This window comes from Vanellus vanellus (assembly GCF_965231255.1).
Source record: "Vanellus vanellus genome assembly, chromosome: 3".
Classification (NCBI taxonomy): domain Eukaryota; kingdom Metazoa; phylum Chordata; class Aves; order Charadriiformes; family Charadriidae; genus Vanellus; species Vanellus vanellus.
In genome coordinates this window covers 90,671,351-90,697,823 of record NC_138907.1, presented here as the reverse complement: position 1 = coordinate 90,697,823, position 26,473 = coordinate 90,671,351, and positions in this window count along the sequence as shown.

Sequence of the window (26,473 nt, the reverse complement as noted above, 5' to 3'; positions counted from 1 at the left end):
CAGGAAAAGGTGAAGGGTTTGAAAACTGGAGGTTTAGGGATAATGGGGTAGGAAGAAACTCAAACACCCTACGAGTTGCAGCATGTGAAGGAGAGACAAAACACCACACTCAGCAGTAACTGGCAGAAAGAAACTGGAGTTCCTTTAGAGAAAATGGAGTCCTCTGAATTAGGACATCCTTTTCTAATGACCGGGATTGGGTAAGTGATATCATGGTACCCTTCCTCAGCCTTGTCGCATGAGGCAAGCAGTGTTTTTTTACCTTCTGCAGGTGAGGACTGGGAGGTGGAAGTGGCCAGTGTGGGCGCTCTGTAACAGGGAATGGGGAAAGAGAGATGCTGGATCCCCCATGGAGCCAGCTGAGATGCACAGAGCAGGCAGCTCAGCAATCAAAATGACTTCAGCTCACCAAAGACTTTCCATCTATCATCACTACTGTAATCCATGGTTTTTTTCCTTTGTAAGGAAGGGGTGATGAAAGGCAGACCTGCATTTGTAAATCCTTCTTCTGCAATCAGCAGCGTTTGGCACTTTGTTGATGTCTGCTGCCCTGCAGACGGCAGCTGGCCATCAGGGTACCCTTACCACTGGCTGGAGAGGGTCTGGGAAGCTTCCCATCAGGTTGGCTTCTCTCTCTTCCATGACCAGACAGGGAGGGAGGTTCTTGGTGGGGGTCCCAGGTCAGGTCAGCAGAGACTGAATCTGCTGGGTTTGCTCCTGCCTGCCCCTCTCTTGGCTGCCCATTTCCTGGTGGCATTGGTGGTGGCAGCCGCAGCAGACTGGTGCTCAAGGACTGCCTGTTATTAGTTTGATGTGGTGCCAAGGCTTTCCAGAAGACTACCACCGAAAGAAAGGAACAGTAATTTAACAACCTCCATCTCATCTAAGTATAAATGAATTTTCATGGGCATAAATGGAGAGGAAAAAGGGTTATCTACCCCAAGCACTTGTCTTCAGCTGAAAATCTCAAAAGCCTGACACAAACAATGGAGGGTGTTAGACTTTCTTATAAAAAGGCTCCAAAAATTTTTATAACAGCACATAATACTCAACCTAAATATAGGGTTAGTTCTGGCTTTTCTATAAAAAGACAAGTATAACACAAGTGGTACTTGATCTGAAAAAATGGAATATTTAAACTGCGTGTTCCAAAAAAATTTCCTCCCCCATGATCCCTCCGTTTAGTTAATAGAAAGCAAAATATGAATGGACACTCTTGGGCATTAATTTTGGTCAAACCGCTTCCTGCGATTTCCTTTTGTTTCTTGCAAGCCTTTTATGAAAAGAAAAAAAAAAAAAGAAAAAAAAGAAAAAAAAAAGAAACCAACTCAGTCCTGAATTAAAACCCCCCCACAAGAAACTATTGCAAGTGCAGCTCTTGAAAAAAAAAATCAGAAAGGACCAAGAAGGGCAGTAGTAATCCTAAGATTAAAAGAAATGAGTTATGAGAACAAGTTAGAAAACTATGTTCGTAAGTAGGGATTTAATAGAAGTGACCAAAATCGTAAATAACTGAGATAACAGAAGCTTCTTTTTTAGCTTCAGTGCAGAAGGTTGGATAAGGAGAACACAAATGGAAGTTAAAGAAAAATAAATTTAAAGTAAGCATTAAAAAAATCACTTTTCGTCTCTGATAGCGGTAAGCAGGTTAAATGACCTACTGCTCAAAGTTTTGAGGCGGTGACCTTGGGATTACTCAGGAAGGAGACTGGACTGAAAAGTGTAAAAATAAGCAAACTGCACCAAATGAAATAGCTGTTACTTGCTGGTTCCCACATGTTCTGCTTTTATAAATGTTTCTGCTTTAAATATCATGTACCTGTGCTCATAAATCAAACATTCTGCACTGTGTTATTTCAAACTTTTAAAAATATTATTTATTAGACCAAAAATGTGACAAGTTTCTGTAAGAACTGAAGATCTACGTAACTTGATATTTAGGATGCAGCATCTAAGCATCATTCTGATGTTTTAGGCGCATGAGAAAACAAACACCGCTGATCTCTGAACATATAACAAGTCTAATCATGCTAATGAACAGGAATCATAACGCAGTGTAAATGCTGAGTAATAAACCCATCATTTATCTTCTATTATGTCTGTGCTAAAAGGAGAGCTTTCTTCAAGCTGAAAACACAATATGACAAGCTCTTCTGTACTGTCGACATTTCATGAGAGCCTGGAAAGATCATTGTGTATTATCATCTCTGTGGTGCACTAGGAATCATCCACAACCTGCATGAAGGTCTGCCTGCTCTTAGGTTTACTGGAGAGCTGTTCTTCATGGCAGCCATGAATGACTGAAGGCAAGGCTGACTTTATTTAGCCCTTCCACTTTCTGGCCTGCCATATAAATGTAAGTTTGGATTCAGAAAGCTGCTCTGGCTTGTGACTTCAACGAGGCATGCAGCAAGGCACGTTTGCAACCCTGCTGAAACGAGGTCTGAGCCACTGCTCCAGAGCCCAGTAAAATCAATGCCTGCCTTGGATTTTGGATCAGAGCAATTTCTCAAGCAAAAGCTGGTGTGTTGGTTTGGTTTTGCTTTTTTTTTTTGTTTTCTACTTTTCCCTTATTAAATTGCAGTAATCCATGGCCTAGCATTTGAAGTGGAAAAAAAGGACCTGAGAGACTGGGGGCAGAGCCAGTAGCCCAGAACTGACTCAAAAGGGGAGGAAGGTAAGTTTCACTCTTGCCTTTAGCAATCTGAGTTCAGGCTGCTGTGATTCACAGCTCATCAGCTCCAGACCACAAGTGCATGACAGGGCCTTGATGCTGCCAAACAGGAGTCAAAGTATACGGACCTCTGGGAAAGAGGAACATCCCCGGCAGGAGGGCATGAGAGCAGAGCTCTTCCATTTGCAAAGTGTTTTTAAAAAGAGGGAAAAGCTAATCTTCATGGGGTCTAGTGTGATGGGTGGGAAAGATACCTCGAATGTACATGGCAATGGAAAACCTGCAGCTGAACCCAAATGATACGAATCTCTCTCACGTCACAGTAGGGCTCTGGGTCACGGTTTCCTGAAAGGGAGTCCCAGAAGCATGAACACCTATTTCCCAAATACACACAATTCTCATTGTGCAGCTAAAGCAGTCTGGACCCTGGAATGGTGATAAAGGTCCTTAGCAGATGGTCTATGATGTCATCAGGGATTACTAGAAATAGTGTTAATGTAGTACTAACATGACACAGTCGTGGTATAGAAGTTCATCATGAAGGTTTTTTTACAAACATCAAATGAAAAAGCAGTCCATACATCAGAATACTTGCTCTGCATAAACCAAAGCACTCGTGTACACCTTAAATGAACACAAGAACAGAAATATATTCCACATTTGGATTAGTGAAACATTTTTTTCATTATTTCTAAGTTAATATCTCTTGTAATACAGCTTTCCACTATATTAAGAGTGTTGAATTTTGCCTGTGCAGCAAAAACGGATAGGAGCTACTTAAACAAAACTTTTGCTTATAAGCAGATCTAAAGAATTAAGCAACCCAGTGGTGTAATGTGCCGCTGCAAGAAAAAAATTTCCATAGCATACAGTAAACACACTTTTAATAACTTTGATTTTTAGAACAGTTTTTTCTCAAAACTACCTTATGTATTAGGTCTTAAAAATTAAACATATGTTGAGACTGATCTCATAAAACACAAGGAATCTTAGTTAGAGATTTATAAGAACTGTTTTTTACAAAATTAGGGGATGTTCCATTTTAATAAAACTGCAAAGATTACTTATCTAATCTGCTTTGAATTGACCGCATCTTCTTCGTGCCGAGAATGAAAATTTTGTGATGAGGGGCAACGCTTCTCGGAGCTGCTCCACCAGCAGAGTCTCCCTTGCCCTTCTCTCCTCTCTTCCCCACCAGCTCCATCCAGGCACCTTGATGCTCTTCATCAAGATTAGGCAAGTCACTCTCCCTAATGAGCCATGTCTAGATGTTGTAGAAACTAAAGTAAGTGTCCTTTACCCACGAGAGTTCACGTGCACTAATAGGATTAAAGCCTGGCAATGATTTGATAGCATGCATCAACATGAACCACTCTTCAAAACAGAAATTGAATAAATACTGCCCGATGAGTGAAATTTTGGTTTTTTTTTTAAGGCAATTCTCTGAGCAGAGTAATTTTAAATGTGGAAAGTTCTTAAGATTTTCCAGGTGTTTGAGGGGGGGTCTTCTGTTTTTCTCTTTTTTGGGTGGGGTGTTTTGTATGTGCCGTAATAGAGGTGGGTTTATTAAAACTGGTTTCCTCTCTCTCGCATTATTGCAGTAGTAGATACATGTAGGTAGGAGTATAGGCACAAGTACAGAGGCGATGGCAACAAACAGAACACATCATGATGTGAACATTGGCAAACATGACCTAAGCTTTAATTTTCCATTGGTTTCTTTACAATAACCTTAAAAATTTGAAATAAATTTGCTCAAAGTCATCAGACTGACCTAGGAAAAAGCAAGATTTTTAAAGCAAGATTTAATCAGTCATCTCCTAAACAAGAGACGGAATTGTACGTAGGTTTGGGGTTATTTTACATTCATCTCTAATTGCACATCCCAAAAAGATGTCTTTTTCAACAAACTTCTATCCACAGCCTTGATTTAATTATGCAGATAATAAATGGTTGTGAAGCAGAGTTATTCTATTCTTTCTTTGTTCCACTATCAGAAGTGTATTTATTTACAGTGCTTTGATCATATATGGGAAAGTAAATTCAGGACACACAGCATTTAAAAGAAGATAGGTCCATTGCATTTTCTTGAAACAGTCAAGATATTATCTATTATTTTTTTTTATGCCACATAAAATGTTCTTAAGACCCATTTATTAAAGGTAACTCAGACAGTTTCTGCAGTTAGTATCAAGGAGAAGGTAAGGTATCCGGATCAAGACGGTGGCTCAGCACTTTTTCAGACTCTTTGAATGACTCCTTAGAGACGTTTTCCTCTTTCCACATGCAGAAACGCTGATGAATTTGCACTGCTGGTGCCTGTCCTTATCACTCTCTGGGAGCAATGTGTAAAGAAGGAAAAGCGCTGATCCGTGGGTACGGCCTTGCACAGAAAGGAATGATGGCAGGGCAGGGTCGTCCTCCCTAGCCCGCACTCCTCTCAAACTTATTCCACTAATTCTGTGTTTAAGGGGAAATTGGCTGGTAGAGGCATGCAAGACTGTGCACCGCTTTTCTTTGTGCCTTGCTTGGTATGTGGCTCCTTCTCAGGCCTTTTGAAAGTCCTCATCCTCTGAGAGCTGGCGCTCTCCTATTTTACACAGGAAAATTTTTGTTCAAAGAGCAACGTAAGCAGTCCATGAAATTTCTCATCGTTTCAAACGTTTCTTATAAGTTCCTAAAGAAAGAATTACTGGTCCATAATTACCAAAGCCATTATAGTTGGGGTTTTTGTTTGGGCTTTCTTTTTAAATGAATAAGTATTTGGCATTTGCCAGTCCCCTGGGGTGTAACATTAAAGTCTTGAACAACTTGCTAGGAGCTCTTAAAGCTTGGATTAGCAGTCTAAAAAATGGACAGAAAGTATATGTCAAATTTCGTGGTTTGACAAGCACATCTTCTCTTGATGCCTTTGATTTCTAACAGTGAGTCAGTTGTTCTTTCCATAAGGAAAAAGACTGGGAAAGCCTCTTTCTGTCATCTTCTGGTGAAAATGGAGGTGAGGAAATGGTCTTGCTCCTGTGCTCCTGTGTTCATATCGCCTTTGACTGTCCCACTCGCTCTCAGACTCTCCAGCTGACCTTGCCGTTCTTTGATAACTGCTTTCAATTTTCAGAAAAACCCTGTCCACTGGAGGTAAACAGGAGAGACTGTAGCAAACTGTCTACACAGCTCTTAAGACCTGCAGTTTTGCTGTCACACCGAGGCGTTTAGAAAAACAACAACACTCCCTACACAGAGAATATAGTTAGTAGTTTACATTACTGCATGCAAGCTATTTCAGAGGAAATGAAGCATATTTTAATTTATGCTTTGACTGTTAAAACTTAAAAAATTCTAATGTCCGCATTAATAATCACCCTCACTGAAGTGATGTCTGAATTGATTTTGCCCAGAATTTCGCAGACATGGAAATGTAGATTTTTAGCAGCTTAGTCTTTAAATATGTAATGGGGTGAAAGTTATTTCTCGTTAGCTCAAAGGTTGTGTTACCAACCTTGCCTGCATGTTTATTGCTGGTGTCAGTGGGGAAGGCTTGCTGCCCTCTGCTTTCTGCCTTCTTGGTGACCACTCGCTGTGTCCCCACCGGCTGCATCTCCTCTGATTAAATCCAACAAGTGCAGAAGACATAGTCCTCCCCTCGCCTTTTCCCTTTCCCCTCCTGTTTCACATTTTCCAAGCTCATTTTCAGTGTTAAACCACTTTGGAGTGCTTGCAATAAAGACTGGTTTGGTGTCCCATGGACTGGCTCAGCATCAGGCTCATCTGCTCTGGGTCAAATTCCAAATTCCTCATTCAGACAGGACTCTTGTGACCTGAAATGGGTGCCCTGCCCTCCACGGCATGGGACAGGCACCTCCAAGGAATTGTCTTGGCCTCACCAGCTTACCTGGAAGTCTTGTGCTGCATTTCCCATTGCACCATGTGCCTACCTGCGTATTGCTCTTCCTCCCTCTCCGGCAGGAGCAGAGGGCCTCCCATTCCTTACCTTGTCACGGGGGCCACAGGTCTTGCTCTTCTGCCCCTTCTGCTGCAGCAGGGCAGACACTAGAGAACAGGAACGGACCACTTCTGGACTTGCTTTTAGACCCACTCCCAAAGAGCAAGAGCACAGATTTGTTTCACAAACAAGTCTTAGGAAAGAGAAGGAAAGCAGTTTTCTCCCTGCCCCACTCCTCATCCATCCCCAGATTGATCCAGATTTTATTCAGACTTCTCCCTGAAGAGAGAGGGGGAAGGGCTGTGTGTCTTCAAACTCATCTGTGCCCTCAGTACAGTCATCATTTGCGCTGAAATGGCGGAAAGAGTGAAAAGAGCATTAGGTCTTACCTGTACCATTGCACCTCTAGAAATCTTCATATTTTAAAATTACAAGTTTAAATGAGAAACATCAAATATAAATCTTGTCAGATGCTTGCTAATATTTTCTTCATTCACCTGTATGAAAATACTATAAACACTTCACTCTGACAGCATTTATTTTTCCTGAAAAAATTAACAGAGCTCTTCCTGTTTCTTCGCAGCAATAAAGAAATTACATACATATACATAATTAGCAGTAATTTAAATAAAGAAGCATATGGATACATGAAGGAAAATATTCCTCTATGTACCTATTTCTGTATTTCAGTGGGTGTTTAGGTTACTATGATAGCATTACATTAGAAAGACAGCACATATAGAGAAATTTGTCAATTCTAATGCAGTTATTTGACTTGCATAATGGTACATAATTATGTAATTGGGGTAAATATACTTACTACTTGCAATATGCAACTATCTGGCAAACTGCTATTCAGAAATGCCAGCACATTGTGGTGACATATACAAGCTAGATGAAATAAGGCAATCACAAAAGTTCTTCTTTTTCCCATTTCTCACATGAAATTCCCATTTGCTAACTGCACTGCACCTTCACCCTTACCCTTGCTGGCTTGCTTATATCTATGGTTACATTTCTGTCATATCCACCGGCATCTTCATATGTGTTTCATTACTAATGGTTTTCCTCTATCATGAAGTAAGACATCAGAAATTTGCTGGCATTTCTGACCTTATCTAACCACACACAGCAAGCCTTTCATTTTCCAAGGGTTTTCGTTAATTTTCTGGGTGACCATCCAGCATGGGGTGAGAGACCAAAACCAGCACCAGCTTCTGGCCTTGGTCTCAGTTCAAGAAAGCGCAATGATTGCCCTTTCACTGCAAAGGAGTTATATTAGGTGTAGATGACAAGGTGTTGGGGGGCGTCAGAGGAGCCTCTGTGAGAAATGGCCAGGGGCTGCCCCATGCCGGGCACAGACATGTGGAAGGACGGGGGAAGGAGCATCAGAGAGGAGAGGTTACAGACTGACCACACACCCCCATTCCCATCCCCCTGTGCTGCTTGGAGGGGTAGAAGAGCAGGAGTTAAGTGGTGAAGTTAAGAATGGAAAAGGAGGAGGAAAGGTATTGTTTTAGTGTTTGTCTTTTTTTTTTTTTTTCTGACTACTATAATATATTTTATTTGGCAATACATTAAAACTACTTTTTCCCAAGTCAAGTCTGTTTTGCCCAAAACAGTAATTGGTAGGCAATCTCCCATCTTTATCTCAACCTACAAGCTCTCGCGTTCATTTTTTTTTTTTTCCTATTTTCTTCCCCCATCCCACTGGAGGGGGTGAAGTGAGCAGCCGGATGGGAGTTTGGCCTTTAGCCATGGCTCAGCCTCTGCAAAAAAAATTTTTTGGATGTTTGTGCTTGAAATCTCTCATACCTAAGAGACTTTCCATCAAGCCCAAAATTTCAGAAACAAGACTCATGCCCTGCCTGACCTCTGCTCTTCTCTTATTCCAGTTCAGTCAAGCGTTTCAGCAACCCATTTAGATGTGGTTTGAGTTTTAACACAGTTATTAAGCAAAGCACTTGAGCAGGATCTGGGCATTAGTGATTAGAAACCTTCTTCAGTTTCACAGCTGAAATACTGATTCAGTTCTCTTTCTGCCAGTTGCTGGAAGGCCTCCAGAAGTGAGCCACATTATTCTTACTTAGCTTTTTTCCTCAGAGCACTAAACTGGCCCTTATTTCCAACCAGCACATAGCACTTTTTATCCCAGCACATTCCTTCTGATCCAAGCATTGAAAAAAATTCGGACTTCCATAGCAGAGCCCGTTGCTCTTTTCCCGTCACACAGCATAGTACCACATTTTGAGCAATTAAAAGTTGCAAGTCCAGAACGTACCTGCATTCCAAATTTACATTTGAATTACATCTTCTATTTTCAGGCAAAAAAAGAAGACAATTTATAGCACATGACAAAATGGAGAATAAGGGACAGGGTAGGCTCCTTAGCAGCTGCCATCAGCTGTTATGGCATATCTGAATTTGGCAATACATTTTGAGTTATTGAGGTATGAGGGCTTATTTGTCTCTCTGGGTCTTCACAGTGTAATTTCCCCACTGCTCCATATCCTAACTAGGTGGACGCCAGGGGACACACGCAGGTGAGACACGGGGCACGGGGAGGGCAGCGTTATCTATCTTACTGTCCCACCAGATCTTCTCCAGGTATCTCTGAAGCGAGGAGGAAGGCAGGTGATCACACACACACAGAGAAACAGGAGAAACCTACAGTGAGACACAATTAACCATTGAACAGCTGCTAATGGGAATCACTTATTGGAAGATTCAGACCAGTTTTCACGCGCAAGAAATTCTACTGCTGCACTTTTAGGGACTACTGCTGTTCTTGAGGATCTGGGCTTCCAGATCTCCAGTTTGGGGCCCTTAGTTCTAAAAAAAAAATCATAGGTTTTAATTCAATATGGAACTCTACAATTAATTAGGAATCTCATTAAGGGAAACAAGGCTTTTGCTATGTAATAAAATTTTGAAGGTAGCGTGCCATGTGACGGGCAGTGACTTCTTAAAGGGAATGTGATGACCCTTGCTCTCAAACTCAGGAAGTTGCTCTTTAACATTGCAAGCACAGGAGGATTGCTAAAATTTGTATTTCCTTATCTGCTTCTGCTGTAGACATTCCTGCATCGGCAGATTTTTACAATGTAATATATGAGTTTGCTCAGTATTTTCCTAATTCAGAAGACCCAGTGTCCTTTTAAGGTCTGCAGATATTCTTGAAAAGGATGTAATTTCCAAATCTGACAAGTTAGTGCAGCAAGCATTCACTGCGTACATTTTAATACAAACATTGTTAATTCAACTTTGTCAAATACAAGTCATCATTAGGAAGAAGTACATGACACGAGAAAGTAACCGTCATTTTAAATCAGCTTCATATTGTAGTTATAGATTTCTAATATACATTTAATTACAGTGATTACAAGCCTTTATAAATTATCAGCTAGGTCTTTGGGAATATCCTTCCCTTTATTTCACTCTGCTTTAATTTATTGTTCCTAAATAGAGAACAATTATCATTTGCAGCCAGCTGCTCCTCAAACACACTAGAGAAAAGGGATTTGTTTCCAAGCTCTTTCTCAGTTGTTTCTACTATATTTTTTTTTACACAAACGTAATTCACATGCTTCCTCTTTTCGGCCAATGGACAAACCAGTCTTATGAACTCCCAGGACTGGCCATCACAAGTTTCTAAGTTTAGAAGGACTTTCGGTGGATGTCAGGGACATTCCCATGAGGACCTGTGCCCTGGCCTCCATCTGGACAACAGACCCAAAGTCTGTCCAGGATGGTAGCTGGAGTACAGGTACCTTCTTCCGAAACAGAGAGACCCTTGCACTCATCCAGTCGAGCTGAAGTGGGCCCTGCAACTGAGACAAGTGAAATGTGAAGGGGAATTAAATGAAATGGCAATGTGTCAGAAAGAGCAAAAAAAGGAGTTTTTTACTTGTCTTTATTATTAGTGAGTCTTCTGATCTGGTCTGGTCTGTTGTAACACAAAAGGCAGTAATAATATATACATATTTGTGTGTTTCATCAGTTCTGTATATAATCAAAAAAGAGAGATTTAGGCCCAGAGTCCCAAAAGATGCAAAGCTTAACTGCAGGAAGTTCCCCTCCAAAGGTGACATCGGAGTATCACAGCCTCAGCTGGGCCAAGACCTGGACATGGCACAAACAGGCTGAGCGTGGTGAGCCGCGGCCAACAGGGCAATGGAAACCAGGGTATGAGCCTTATGTGAGCCACGGACCAATGCCTGACAGGAGAGCATACCTGAAACCATCAGAGATGTGTAGCCACGCCTGATGGAAGAGCACACCTGAAACTATCAGACAGATGTAACAGGATGTCATCGTGGCCAGAGGGTCCGGTGGCCAGGGCTGACACGTGGCCATAATGACCCTTAGAGCTGGTGATGAGGGCAGCACTGTCACACGGATGTCTGACAACATGTAGCATCCAAGCTGGCACCATCATGCACTGGAGCATGCCCACTGCCCAGAGCTCGCCCCTAGGAGTAGACATCACCATCTCACTGGAGAGATGAGGGGGGCACATCTCAGCTGATGGGGGCGGCGGTGAGAGTGCGTGAAAAGCTGTTTCTGGCAGAGCGTGTCCCTTCTTGGCCCTGCTAAATTAAACTGAGCTTTGCAACATCACGTTATCTGGTGTTGCTTTTCCTTCCCTTGGCATTAGGTAAGGCACGTCATAAGGATTTGCAAACTTGGAATATTCATTAGAAAAAGACCCACGAATATTTTGTCTTTGTCCTAGTAATAATCCTAACAGAAAAAAGCTACTGAGAAGTTCTTATTACAATTTTAAACTTAAATCAGCAGAAAGGAGCAGAAAGAAAGCTTCAATAACTGTAGATAAAATCTTTTTTAGAAAAACAGGGCCATGGTACGAGGAACACAGCCATCAGCCCCCCTCCGGGTAACAGGCAATGCTTTTCATGAAGTTTTGTTGACACAAACAGGACTGCTGTGAGTGAAATACGGAGAGTAGTAATGAATCAAGCTTAATGTAGCATTATAAATTTCAGTGCTCTGTAAAAATTAGAGGTAGGTAACAGACAGCAGGACTGTTACAAGTGTCTGTACAGCTCTTGTTAAAGACGCCTTTGGTAGAGGACAGATAAAAAAGCACTGTAAAACACTGCACTTTCAACAATGGATTAAAATCTATGGTTGCTTTTGGGAAGAACACTGTTGCTTCCTTTTGCTTGAAGTTGACGTTGGTCAGCTAACCCATGGATGCTTAATTGAATTTATTCCTTTGTTAAATGCATAGGAAATTGCGCAGACAACCCAAATGCAGTTTATTAGCAGAGTCTTAATGATTCGGCTCTGTTTTAGGGAGAAGAGAGGGAGCTACAAGGCATCATTTTCTCACAAATCTACAAGACAGTCATGCAGCAGAAAGCTGTGTTGACTTCTTTCCTTGTTTTTGATGCTCACACACCCCCGCCCTTTTGCAAGCGGATATCTGAAATAATAGGCAGTAAAGCTACTGCTAAGGGGAAAACCTAACCATTTTGAGACCTTTTTTAATGTCAGGCTCATACCTGTGAGACCATGGTCCTGTGATCACTACTGCTTATCAATGTGCAATCAGGCAGGTTACCCAGCAGTACAAATATGATCCAGAGCAGGCACAGGCAGATGGTCATATTTCTGTTGAATAACCTCCACAACCAGCGGGGAATTTATTGTAGCTTTATGCAATCAGGAGCACTGGCTGCAGAGGACAGCTGAAACCTGATCTTGTGTAAAGCTCCTCGGTACAAAGTTAGCCCATCCAACTGTTCTGGAACAAACCTGAAACCACAGGGGGAGTTCATACTGTGTCAACCCGCTGCATCACTTTGGGTCTGGTATCAGGAGCCCTGCGGCCAGACTTACCGTGCAATGCAACCTCAGCCTTGGACCCAAATTCCAAGCAAGTCCCTTCGCAGTCCCAGAAAGGTTAATTCACTCATGCCTGAACAGTTTAGAGAGGGTGTTGTCTGTTGACTCCAGGCTAATTATATCAACACGAACCAAGGCTTAGTCAAAAGTCAAAGAGGCTTCTGATATATTAGCATTAAAACAACCGAGATTTCTGGTGTACATTATGTAGTATCAGTGTTGCATGCAGCCTTTTCTGTGTGTGACCAACAACAACAGCAGGGACTTAGCCTGGAAACATGTCTCTGCTTCTCTCTTGTGAGACCCCACCTGCAGTACCGTGTCCAGCTTTGGAGTTTTCAGCACAAGAAAGACATGGACCTGTTGGAGCGGGTCCAGAGGAGGGCCACGAAGATGATTAGAGGGATGGAACATCTCTCTTATGAAGACAGGTTGAGACAGTTGGGGTTGTTCAGCCTGGGAAAAAGAAGGCTCCAGGGAAACCTTATAGCAGGCTTCAAGCAAGGGACCTACAAGAAAGCTAAAGAGTGACTTTTTGTAAAGGCATGTAGTGATAGGACGAGGGGGAATGGCTTCAAACTGGAAGAGGGGAGATTTAGATTAGATATCAGCAAGAAATTTTTCACTATGAAGGTGGCGAGACACTACAACAGGTTGCCCAGAGAAGTTGTGGAGGCCCCATCCCTAGAGGTGTTCAGGCCAGGCTGTATGGGGCTTTGAGCAACCTGGAAGGTGTCCCTGCCCATAGCAGTGGGGTTGGAACTAGATGATATTTTAAGTCCCTTCCAACCTGAACCATTCTATGATTCTATGGGCCATGATGTCCTCTGCATCCTCACACTGTGGCCTCAAGGCTGGAAGGACTGAACTACACAGCTCAGGGTGAGGCCTTGCAAGCTTCCATCATGGTTTTATTACACACTTGCCTGAGCACGCTGATGCAGGGATGGTGGCAACAAGGGAACCCGCTGTAGTTACCCAAGCCTACAACATAATTTTTAGTGTTTAATTACAATGTTTGAAGTAAACACCATTCCTGCTTTCAGTGGCCTTTCATGGACTTCTGCTTTTGGATTGGTAGCAAGTATCTGAACTTTCCTTGTCCTTTTCATCACTGGATGATGCAAGTTTGCCTGAGGGATCTGTTCCATTATACTTGTACACACTTGGTGAGAAATTCAGTTAGCACAATGCCTCAGAATTGCATATATTTCTCTATAACCCAAATTTGCTCATTTTAAGAGCAAAATGGACATAAATGCTGCATAATGCCCATGCCAGTGTGATTTTCATCACTGTTCTGTGGATGATCTAAGCTATGCAGCAGGCATTTTGCAACGCTCTTTAACAACAAACACAGGTCAGTTCTTTACATTTTGCTTTACTTTTCTTGTTGGCTTCTGTCCTGGTTTGAGCTTCTTTTGGTAGGTTCTTTTTCCTGGCTCCAGGGAGAGCAGAGATCAATAACACAAACCTAATATTAGAAACGCCTTCAGAAGAGCAGCATCCGTGGGTGTGCTCCTCGCATGTCTTGTCCCCCCTCCCAGCAGCAGGCAGCAGCACCCATGACACAGTGCTGGTCCACCCAGGGTCACGAACTGAGGGATGAGAACACCCTGGCACTCACTGCCTGCTTGCAATAACAGTATTCCTTGTAAGTAATATGGAAGAAGGAAAGGTGTATAATAACTTTTACGTGATTACTTTCAGATGCCGGTATCTTGAGGGTGGATTAAAATTATTCTTGGGTTTGAAAATAATATTCCTTTCTAGTTGCAAGGCCTAAGGAGCTACAGCAAGTTGAAAATAAGCTAGATATTACTTCTTCTTGAGTATTGGACTCATCTGGAAGACAGTAAACAAGTCTGACGACAGAAGGCTGCAGTTTGGAACATGACCATGGAATTGCATGGGTCTTGCTGAGGATATTTGACCAATAACATTACCAGCGCGCTCATCTTACAGTACATGGCCAGGTACATTCAGAATTTTGCAGGTTTAATATCCAGCCCCACAAATCACTGAGAGGAGACTTATACTCCTGTATACAGGCATCTCACTACTGCCAAGATCTAGAGAAGTGCATTTTCAAGGAAGACTATTTGTTAATGAAATGTAAAAATGGCTAAAAATTTGCTTCTCTCACCTCTTGTTTCACAGCAGGAAAGACAGTGTACAGTTCTGTAATAGCTATCTAATGCCATGACAAAGCCAGTATCCAGATGTAGCAAGGTTATTTTTTAGTCTATCCAGTTTTCTAGGAGACATTATCTTCCATCAACACCCTTCTTAACTTCTTAGCAACATAACATTCTCTTTGCAGCTTGTTCAGCTCTACTTTCAATGTTTAAATATGATTTGATAAAAATAACTGTTTCAGAAACCACACAATAACATTTCAAATCAGGTAATGAGAGCTTGATTTAAGGCACAATGGCTAATAAAATTATATCCAGTACTGTCTGGTAACCAAAAATAGACTGAGAAAAGAGTCATGTCTTAGGGTGCTGGTCAGCATCAAGTATTGCTTCTTCCAGAGGAGACAGGAAAGTATGAGAACAAAGGCTTTCCTTTCTCATACACCGATTTAAATCCAGAATGCCAAGGAATTTCCATAGAGACCATCTCAATACCTCCAATACAGATGGTGGGGGCTGGGGAAGGGGAGGGTGGGGAAATCTGACCTCAAGTGCTACTTTCAAATTAAAATTGACATGCAGCTTACAAAAATAATGGGATCTGAGTCGCTTCTAAGAGTAATACCTCCAGTTAGTGAAAGGATACAGACTGAAAAATCATATTCTAAAAAACGTCCTAACTCCTCCCTCCCCATCCCCTGTTTAATTTGAAGAAGACAGGGATGATAGACAAGTTCAAAAGAATAAGACACAATTGTAACAATATGAAGGAAGACTCAATGGCCAATAAACTTACCGTCTCATTAGCAGCATCCTGCACGAGACTGGAGGAGTAAAGAAGGAAAAAAAAAAATTAGGTTTTAAGCTTACATAAGGTGAGAAGAGAAACCTCTATGAGACTGAAATCTGCATCTCCCTTATATCCACCCACATGCACAAGGAATTGATATATTAATCTCAATTTACTGTAGTTTTCCATCAGAAACACAGAGGGTGGGCCAAATAGTCCCTTCTTTTCATAAATCAGATATCACCCAATACCATAGACAAAGCCTTGAAATATAGTGGAATGCATTTGGTTTCCAAAATCTCTATTACAGCTGCAATAAAATTATGGAAAGGAGAGGCAGAACTGCCTGTATGCAAATAAATGCCTAGCAAAATTGGAAGGTTTTAAAATGTATTTCTAAAATGCAGAGCAATAAACTCCTGCTTACATTATCATCACCACTGAGGCATTTAAAGATTTGCTAGACACATTCACCACGCCTGCATCCTTCTCCTTTTTTCCCCAGTACAATCTCATTAAATGAACAGCAGGATAACATTTCCAAAATGTACGCATAACAACATGGGGAAATATGTTCTTCCTGATTCTTGGGCTATTATTCCCGGTGTAAATATTGTCCATTGTCGGTTTTTCCTCTGTATTTTTAAGAGGATGACTAGGAAGAAACACACACACCGGATCTCTTTCAATTTGCATACCTAAAACTACAATATAAGAGGGACACAGTATAAACCATACAGCAGTACTGGACCACAGTACAGGTGGAGGCCGAGGGAGTCTTCCAGTCCAGGCAACACCTTTGGAAAAGGCTGCAGAGTAAATCCAGGGGCCTTGCCCAAAACACTAGCAGACTTGCCAAGAAGGAGCAAATGTTGAGGAGCAAGCCGGGCGAGGACACTGACATTGCTAATGGCCCTTGCCTGTGCTCCTGCTGTACAAACACTGTCCCCCAGCCAGGCTGAGGGACCTGGTGGATGTTGGCCCAGTCTTGAATGGCGTCTTGGAGCTGGATGACCCCAAGGTGCTCTCCAACCTGTGTGACCCTGTAGGTCTAGGATGATGATCCCTAACATGTTTTCTTTCTGTCTTCTTGGGGTGGGAGAGAGAGGCAAGGTAAGCTTTGTGCCCTGGAATGGGCTAGCGGGTAGTTGTAGGCAGAGAGGATCCCCTAATCTTGCCGGTGTAACTGGGCACTGTCCCCTTCACCTGAGGCCAGAGTGCATTTTTGACATGGTTGTTCTGCCCGTTAAGCCATAAATTTCTGGTCGGTGCACTCAGGGACAGAAACCGCTGTCAGACATACCGGGCTTGCACTGACATAAACATAACCTCAGCTGCAGAGGGATGGCCATTTTCATTGTCTGCGCTGGTGTTACTGTCTTAAAGAGCATTCCCTAGGAAAGGGATTCTCCCTCTATCATCTTCTGGGCTGGGAGCCATGCCTGGGACCCGCAGCGGCACTGCAAACACCGTGTTCCTGACAGACAGCATTTTCTAATGGGATTTCAGAAGGTTTCACAGGGGACAAATAATTCTTTTATTTTACAAACAGTAGGCAGAGGCGTGGGAAAATGGCAGTCACGTAGCAGGTCCCAATTCCCCTGATTTCTAATTTGCAGTTTTATCCAACTCACTTTCTTCAGCAAGCTGTTGCTCTTAGTCCACGCTGTGCCAGAGCCACCAACCCTGGAGGTCCCAGATGCCTAGCAAAAAATAACCTGCAGCCCAGAGATGCCCTCAGGCTTTAAACCATAAAAGCTGAGCTCCCTACTCACCTGTTGGGAAACCTGCCAGTAATTGATCCGCAACACTTCATCTTGCCGAGAGATTCACCAGCAGCTTGGGATATTACTGAATTCCTAATGATATTAAAGAATTTATAGTACTAGCTCTGTGGGTTTTAGAAAAAAATATTTCTTTAACTTTCAGAAAAATCACTTCTGCTAGAGAGAACTTCATCATAACTGCCACAGAAAAGGAAATGAAGATGAGGATTAGCCAGCAGATAGCATCTGTAGGTAGTTTCTATGGATAAGGAGGGGAACAGGGTCATTTTAATTCTAGAAGCAATTTGGTTGCTGAGGCTTGTCTTCATTTACATTTAAGTGGTTATTGCATCCTGCTTATGCACTTATCTCCGTTGTTTAACTTCAGGCTCCCAGATAGTCCAAAGACAACCTTTATGGTTTTTTAATCAAAGACTTCTGGAACATTTTCCCTATATTCTCTGTCCTATAGCTTAAACTTCAGTCTTGCATATTAGTTCAGGAGACCTATTTTCTGCTGATTGGATATTTTCCAAGTCTTTCTGCCACATCTTTTTTCAGCTTTTCAAGAAAACGGCCAGCTTTCTTTTTAAAGGGTTATGAAATCCTTCATGGGAGTCCAAAAAAGAGGGAGTTTCTCTCTTCTTTGCAGTACAAAAACATTAGACATTTTCTTGTCTTCTACAGGTTGAAGGTCCCGAAACAAACATAAAGTTATTTTCCTTAACAGCCTTTACAAGCCTAACATCAATGCTTTCCGTGGAACAGCTCTCACTGGAACAGATTTATATAATCCCTGGGCCTCAAAAAGATATCTTGCAATTACACTGAATCTTTTGTGAGAAACTCAGGAAGTTTTAGTGCATCGCTGAGCAGTTAACATCTGTGATTTCCTACTGAGTTCTGAGGTTTAAATCAATTAGCAGTAATTGGAACTGTTTACAGCAGCCTTTCATGTGGAACAAGCATATGCTGGAATTTTAAACTAAATATTTAAGTTCCTGCACCAAGTGACCATGCGGCATATTTTTTTAAATATTTTGATCCTATGTTGTGCTGTTAGATTAGTTAGTAACTAGTTCTTAGCAAAAGCTGTTTCTAATCTTTTAAACAAAACTGAAATCATCAGGTTTGGAGAAAAAAAAATATTTTATTCATTTTATTTTTATGTTCTCCATTTCTCAACATCTAACTGTTTATGCTGCACTAAAATCATATGAACCTGAATTAATTAAATGTAACAAAGCAGCTGATTTTGCATAGAGTGGTCTTGAAAATTTTCTCCCGACTATTAAGGTAATAAACCTACCACATCAAATTACACTCAGAAGTGCTATATGCAGTTTTCGTAAGGGATCAAAGCCACTGATAACAGTCGTTAGTTGTACAGAATTATATTGTGCAGTTTTAAACAAACCTGCTGATCTTTCAGTACGGAGATGGTATCAAATCAAGAAGTTAGCTGAGAGATGGCTGGGGCGTTCCCCTGGCTGCCTGGAAGCAAATTCCCCAATTACTCCCTGGATAGTGCATCACGAGGAGGGAAGGAGCAATACACTCCCAAACTTTCCATGGTTTGGGAGCTTTCCAAACCTTTAAATAAGAATGAAAAGTGGATTGATTTATCAGCGTCTGAAAGTTCTTGCTGTCTGTCAGGGGATTTATCAATGCACCCACTTCCATGGGCGAGACTGAAAGTAGGTGCCAACCCATTGCAGGTGCCTCAGCATCTGCCGAGGAAGAGAGATGCTGTTTGTCCCTGTTTAGTAAACGGGCAGAAGGAGCTTCTGAGTGGTTGTGACACAGAGAAGCTGAGAGACACATCATTTGCACCAGTGATGCTGAGGAGCTCTTTAACCTTTACACTGAAGGGAAAACTAGACAGTGGCTGTTGACGTAAAAATGACTATTGCATATTAGAACTGAAGCGGAAAAGATTATTACAAATGCTTATTTCCATACTGTTATGTTGCCAGGGAAATCTATAACAAATACAAGCATTATTGGAGAAGGCCAGTTCAATGGAGAAATGCTTTTAAAAATTTGAAAGTTGAAGTGAGACACAATTATATTTTGTTCAGGTCAATAGGCACTTTGACTCAAGAGGACAATTATTGAATAGCAAACAAGAAGATGCAAAGCCATCATTACTCTGTAATGAACCAAGCCTGGAGCTGGTTTAGCAACTATAACCTGAGAACAACACTATCAGCCACTTGTTAGAGATTTTTTAAAGTTAAATAATTGTTTACATGGAGAAAAGCAGGGGAGGTTGGAAACGCACACAACTTCTGTGTGAATATACATCCGAATTTTCAGAGTGTTCTTTGTCCTTATTGCTCCCTTTGCAAGTCTCCTTCCCTGAGGCCAGGACTAGACACGAAGGCCTGGAAAGGCGCCGATCCCCACAATGCCTTCGCAAAAGGGGCAGTGCTGACCAGTAACAGGCTACAGCAGAGCGACCAGACCTTGCTTCTGCTGTTGCCACCCAAAATGTTTTCACAGCTTCTTGTCACAGTTATGTTTACTCCTCTTCCAATGACAGGAATGAATGCCATCCCAGCGTTGCTAGTGGCCTTTTCCCCCACCCTCAACCAAACAGCCACTCAAACTAAGCCGTTCCACATCTGGACGTTATTTGTCCTGTTTTTCCCTCTTATCTTCAGCCCTCTGCACCCACTGGCCACCCCACCAGCACCATTGCCCTTGCACCCGGCTTTGGACCTCTCTGCCCTCAGTCTTGTACAGTCTGAGCAAACACAGCCACAAAGGCTTTGTCTTGTTGAACAGAATGTCTTCAAGGCAAAGATTTCTCCTGGCTTTGCTTGGGAGGTAAATATCAACAATGCTGTTACCCCAACAGGAATCACCTGTTGCACAGAATCACAGAGTGGTTGTGGTTGGGGAGGTCATCTCATCCTAAAGCCAGTTGCCCAGGACCATGTCCAGACAGCTTCTGAATGCCTCCAAGGATGGCATAACCTCCCTGGGCAGCCTGTGCTAGTGCTAGGTCACCCTCACAGTAAAAAAGTATATTTCCTGGTGTTCAGTCAGAGCTTCCCGAGTTTCAGTCTGTGCCCATACCCTCTTGTCTTGTCACTGGGCACTACTAACAAAAGCCTGGCTCTGTCCACTTTGCACCCTCCCTGCAGGTATTTACAGCCATTGATAAGATCCCCCTGAGACTTCTGTTCTCCAGGCTGAACAGTCCCAACTCTCTCAGCCTTTCCTCATCGAAGAGATGCTCTGCTCCCTTCATCGTCTTTGTGGCTTTGGCTGGACTGTCTCCACTATGTCCATGTCTCTCTCGTACTTGGGAGCCCAGACCTGGACACAGCACTGTAGATGTGTCTCACCAGTCCTGAGTAGAGGGGGAGGATAACCTCCCTCCGGCTGCTAGTAACACTCCTCCTAGTACAACCCAGGATACCATTAGCCTTCTTGGTGGCAAGGGCTCTCGCTGGCTCATGGTCAACTTGGTGTCCACCAGGACTCCCAGGTCTTTTTCTGCCAAGCTGCTTTCCAGCTGGGCAGCTCCAACCTGACTTGACACATGGGGTTATTCCTCCCCAAGGGCAGGACTTTGCACTTCCTTGTGTTGAACTTCATAAGGTTCCTGTAAGCCCATTTCTCCAGCCTGTCCAGGTCCCTCCAAACAGCAGCACAACCCTCTGTCACACCAGCCACTCCTCCCAGTTTTGCGTTACCTTCATTCCCCTGACCCACCTCACCTGCAGGAGAAGCCCATGACCACAGCCAAAGCTGGGGTCCAGCCCAGAGCCCCACTCCCAGCTTGGCCGTGGGAAGCAGCCAGGTGCCAGCAAACCCATCCCTCAGTACTTGGGCTCTCTCCAAGGGGCACTCCTGGTGCAGAGATGGCTGGAGAAGAGTGTCCTCCAGAAGGCGATGTCCCTGGCACACCAGTGAGTGACCTGATAGTGACTATTTATTTCAGCCTGCGCAACTCGAACCATTTAAATCCTGCCTGCACTGCGCAGCATGTGGATGAAGGCTGTTTGTGTAATTATCTTACCGTAACCTAATTCTGCAGAACGTGGTTCTCATCTACATCGTGTCTCCTTTCCACCGCTCTGACATTGCAAAAAGGGACAGGCAGTTAAATCCATTTCAAGCATCTTTGATCCAGCAAATGCAGCAAAGCAAAGGAAAATGAGGCTTACAGCCTTCCAGAAGTTTGACCATGTGTATTTTCTTTAATTGTGGCAGCCGTTCCTTGTTCCTTCTTCATGCTCATTACCTTTTGTGATTTTTTTTTTCATCCTAGCTGATCCCATATCACTCTCCATGAGCTTTCTGGATGTAGGGCAGGTGGTGCAACTTTAGAAATTCGTCCTTCCAAGATTTGTCACAGTCCAATTCTTTCACTGTGCTTTCCATTTCAAACCCAAAATATCTCTAATTTGAGGATCTGAGTAGTCTGTAAGGATTAGGGTGATGACAGACCAGGATAACTGATGTATTTTTTTGTCCTGATGTCTCATCCCATTTTAATTTAAGAAAAATATTCAAATCACCTTTAAATATATACTTTGATATTCAGGCTTCATTGTCTTTACATTAATATAGTGACATTGCAATGCTTTACAATAATTTCTAAGTCTTTATTTTCCATTGAACAACACGGGCCTCATATTAAACAGTTTCAAGTGTATTTGAGAGACGAAAGGTGACAGAACTGGTAATTACCTCATTTCTCATTAAAGATGACTTAGTACCCCAGGGACCCATATTAGAATAAATATTCTATCTCTTGTTTATTAACCTTTGTTCTTCAAAATGGTGAATGAGTGCTGATAAAGCTATCATTATTGTGACTGCCTCAGGAGCTGATGATGTTTCCCCAGCTCCTAATATGATTTGGAGTCACCTTACCAAAAATAAACAGAACTTGACTCTATTATGCTCCAGACTGTCTGTATTTCTAACACATATTTTAAACCTAAATATACAAGTAATATCAGCCAATGTCTCACCATCGAATAGGAATGAACCCCACTAGGTACCTCGTGCATAGTTTCATATATGTTAAGCCATAGTAAAGCAACTGCAGAAATACACGGAGTCCCTGACTTTCCTAAGTCCCTCTGTTTATTTTGGAGGGTGAGTTATTTTTGGTAAGGAACACAAACTTTCCTATGTTGCATGAGAACTGTCATCTGTTTTGTTTCCAACAGTAGCCAGAGCAAGCTGCTTCAAAAGGAAATTCCCAAAACCCTAAATTTGGCTGTTATAGAGCAATTTATTTGCTCAAACCCAAGATAAATGCCCCGAAGCAGGAGAGTTTATACTGCTTCAGCAACTGATAATTTTAGATCTGGCAATTTCCCCTTAATGCCAGCGCTAATGAAGTATTATTGTTTCAACTGCAGAACCTTAAAAGAAACAGAACAAACAATGAGGAAATAGAATAAGCATTGATTTAATAACAAAACAGGACTGTGCCTTGATGGAGAATAGGCAGCTGCAGTCAAGAAAAAAGGGGAATATCTGGGTGCTACCATATCATTCTGGGCAGTAAGTATAAGAAACAAGGTAAATGGAAAAAGACGACTAAACTCTCAGTGGACTCAATCACCGTCTTCAGAGTAAATTAACTTGGTAGCATTTATTACCCTTCTTCATACTAATATGTTGAGGCTCTGTGACAAGACAACAAAAAGATATACTTTCATAGTTCTATATCATATTTGTCTTTGCATAAAACTTCAAAATTATTTTTCTCCAATCAAAAAAAAAGTGAAAAATTGGATGTCCTGTAAGGATTTCAAAGCTATTTAGGGCTGAACTCAAACATCTCGCTAGGAATGCCTGTCATGGACACTGAAATTATTTTAGTCATTGCCTGTCTAATAAGCCATGACCGTGGACCCCAGACAGTGGATGCTCTGATTGACTCATTAAGTTTCCAAACTGTGCATGGGGGGATGGACAGAATATGGTTCTCAAACACACAGCCTCTACCAACACCAATGGATCTGGGCATTAAAAAATCTCTGGAGAAAAAAAACAACATTTATATAGCCCCTTTAATTTTTGCTGTAGAGAACCCCAAGAATGATAACAACTATTTTTGATAAGAACTAGAAGATATACCTAAAAGTCAGCTACAATGATTGCTTTGTTACCTTTTAGCTTGATGGCTTTTAGCCTGATGGTCACAGTAACAGGTTTGAAACTTTATTTAGTGGGGATTGGTAGTAAAATCTTCTTGGGTAGACATCTGACACCTGCCTCGCCTTATTATTTCCCTGCGCATCTCCCCCAGGGGCTGATTCATTTCAGTAGCATTTGTTGCAGGCAGAACCCATTGGAGCACAAAGTGACAGATGAGAATATAAAGACTTCCAGTTATCCAGCTCAGTACTCATAAGTGATGCAGGGAGATACGCCAGAGGCAGGTAACCAGGACATTTGCTGAAGTCCCTGAAAAATTGTATGTGTTATTGACTTTGGAAGGGAACATTCAGCTTTCCTAGTTTACTTACTAACTGAAGATTATACAACGTGAATCAAAACACAATCAATCCTCCATTTCCCTGCTTGAGATACCAGGCCAGTTCCCCATTTCTCTTAGAGCGCAGAATCCCAGTCTTTCTGTGTACGACAGATATACAACTGTAATGAGCCCAGTATGACTTCAAATGGAAAAAAAAATTACAGTGGGAAATATATGGCAAGAGAAGAAAGCCTACGTCTCATCTTTCTTAGATGAGCATCTCTACTATGGGCTAAATAGACTTTCTCAAGCTCTGGGAACATTTTACGGTTCCGTGAGATGCTGAGCAATTTTAACAAGCAGGATTGCAAGTGGTAGAGCTGGGTCAGCCCAACCAGTCATTAATGGTCAAGGAAGGAGGTCCTGCTCTTCAGCACCTTTGTTCTCCTCTTTTCTCCCCTTCCAGGAGAAACTACACCAACAAAACCAAGGTGAATATCTTCTGCTTAGTGAGGTGTAGCAGTGTGTTGTATGGTCAGGTAGCCATCAGAGCTGGCATGGAGAAGAGGGCAGGACTACACGGCTGGCACAGCAGAGCCACACCTGTCACGGAGCCACTAGATGATACCGCTGAGCCAGACCCATATCTGGAAAGAGCACTGTCTTAAATACCCCACGTTCTGGTGATTAGTCTATTCATCATACACTGATGGTCAGATCTCCTCAGGCAAAGGTGGGATGTGAATCTGAGCCTTCTACAGCCCAGGTAAGTGCTCTGCCCACTTGGTCAGCATTTAGAACTGGGACTTTTGCTTCTCCTCTCCTGTTAAAAAGGAAGCCTAATATTCAGCACTCTATTTTTTTATTCAAAAAAAAAAAAAGGGGGGGGGGGATTGCGCTTAATTCCGGGACAGAGTTCAGGGTTGTTAAAATGTGGGAGCCTGTTCCCTGAGCACCTCCTGCTCGCTGGCTTAGGTGGCTGCTTGCATTTTTCCCATCCCTGTGAGTCCCAGGGATGCAGCCCAGGGTGGCTGTGCATAGCGTGGGGTTGGTAATTCCACCGGGCGGCTCCGCCAGTCCCACATGCCGCAGCATCTCACTCTCATTTGTCAAGCTCACTTTCAGCATGCCCTCAGCCTTAAAATGGTTGCCTGGGAGTGCTGCTTTTTACTCGGAAAAACAAAAAGAGGGATGTTGAAAAGAACTGGGTAAATACTTAGGGGTGTGCATTACTATGTCTACGCCTTTTTTGCCTTGCTTAAGAGATGGCAGCAGTAATTCCCTTCGCCTCTTTATGACTTAAAAGTGGGAGTATGATGCTAACAAATGTTCTGACATGATTGCTGGTAAACTACTTGCATGCCCAGCCAACCAGGAGCTGCTCATGAACAAAGAAAGAAAGGGAGACAGATAAGCTCACCCTTAACATGGAGGTTCGCTCTTTCAGAGAGGAATAAAAACACAGCATGGCTCAAGTACACCGGTGACAAATTCCCTCAGGACCACCGAGACTCAGGTATGCTCACTGGCAGCCTGCTAAGAGCCTGGGTAGTGATCCCTCACTGCGGGAAGAGGTGACTTCTCCTCCTCACCCCAAGCAGACCACCTCCCTGGTTGCCTATTTAGGGCTGTGGCAGCCTTGGGCAAGGAATGTCTTGTTTTTAATCAAGTACTTTAACTCCAGCTGGGATAAAGCAAAATCCAAGCGGGAGTATTTATTTACAGCATCCGAAATAGAAACCACAGTAACAAAGAGGTTTTAAGGCATAAGAAAGAAGGCTATGCTCAGCCTGTTTACAAGAGAAAGTATAAAAGGTCCTTTTTATTCAGTACCCCATGCATTTGCTGCAGGTGTTCTCCTGACACGTGAGGGATGCTGTCTCCCTGCGTGTCATGTGTCGCAGGCTGCACTTGTTAGAGAAAATCCTTTCCTCCTCACCAATGTCTATAACTAATCTCCTTTCCAGGGGCTCTGAGCAGATTTAATTTTTCCTCTTGAAACTTTCTTTCTTTCTTTCCATCTGAAACTTCCTTCTAACTTACTCAGCAGATGATCTTGACACTTCTCCGGTTAAATTAAGAAAGTCTCACTTCTCTGGAACTGCAAATGTCACTTTGTCAGACCAGCTGTCATCCCCTGTACTTTACTAGCCAACGAGCACCTTCTTGACTGAGTGACGCTTTACCTGCTGAACCTCTCTTTCCCTGCAATGGCGACTCAATTGCTTTCAATATGAAGGCGTCTCCAGGCACTGAAGTTTGCCTTTAAAATCAGCTAGAACATTCATAAACACCCTTGGCACAAACATCTAATGAAACAAGTGAACACAATCATTATCATCCCTTGAATGAAACGGTAACGTTGGGCTTAAGGCAACGGAAGGAGGCAGAGGGGGAAAACCTTTCTTCCAAATATGCCACGAAAATATCGCAAACCGCTGACAACAGAGCAGCCTTTGGCACCCATAACAGATATTTTCCTGAAAAATGTCATATTTTCAACCCACATTAACTCTCTGTGGAACGAAAGGCAAATCCAGTACAAATAACAACTGAAGGGAGAAGCCCAAGCCATTTTGCATGTACATTTGAATAAGGGTCAATTTTATTTCAAGAGTCTACCCTTGGGATGACCTGTTTCCTTCAAGGCTTTCTATATGTTTCTGGATGGGCTGACAAGCGAATGACAGCGGAGCTGACAGCTCTATTAGCTGCAGAAACAGGACGGGCGAACGCTGCGTCATATCACCTCTGGTTAATGAGCTGGATTTCTTACTGCAACCCAGATTCTTGCAGGACAAGCCACGATATGACAGGTTAGTGGTAGATGAAGCAAC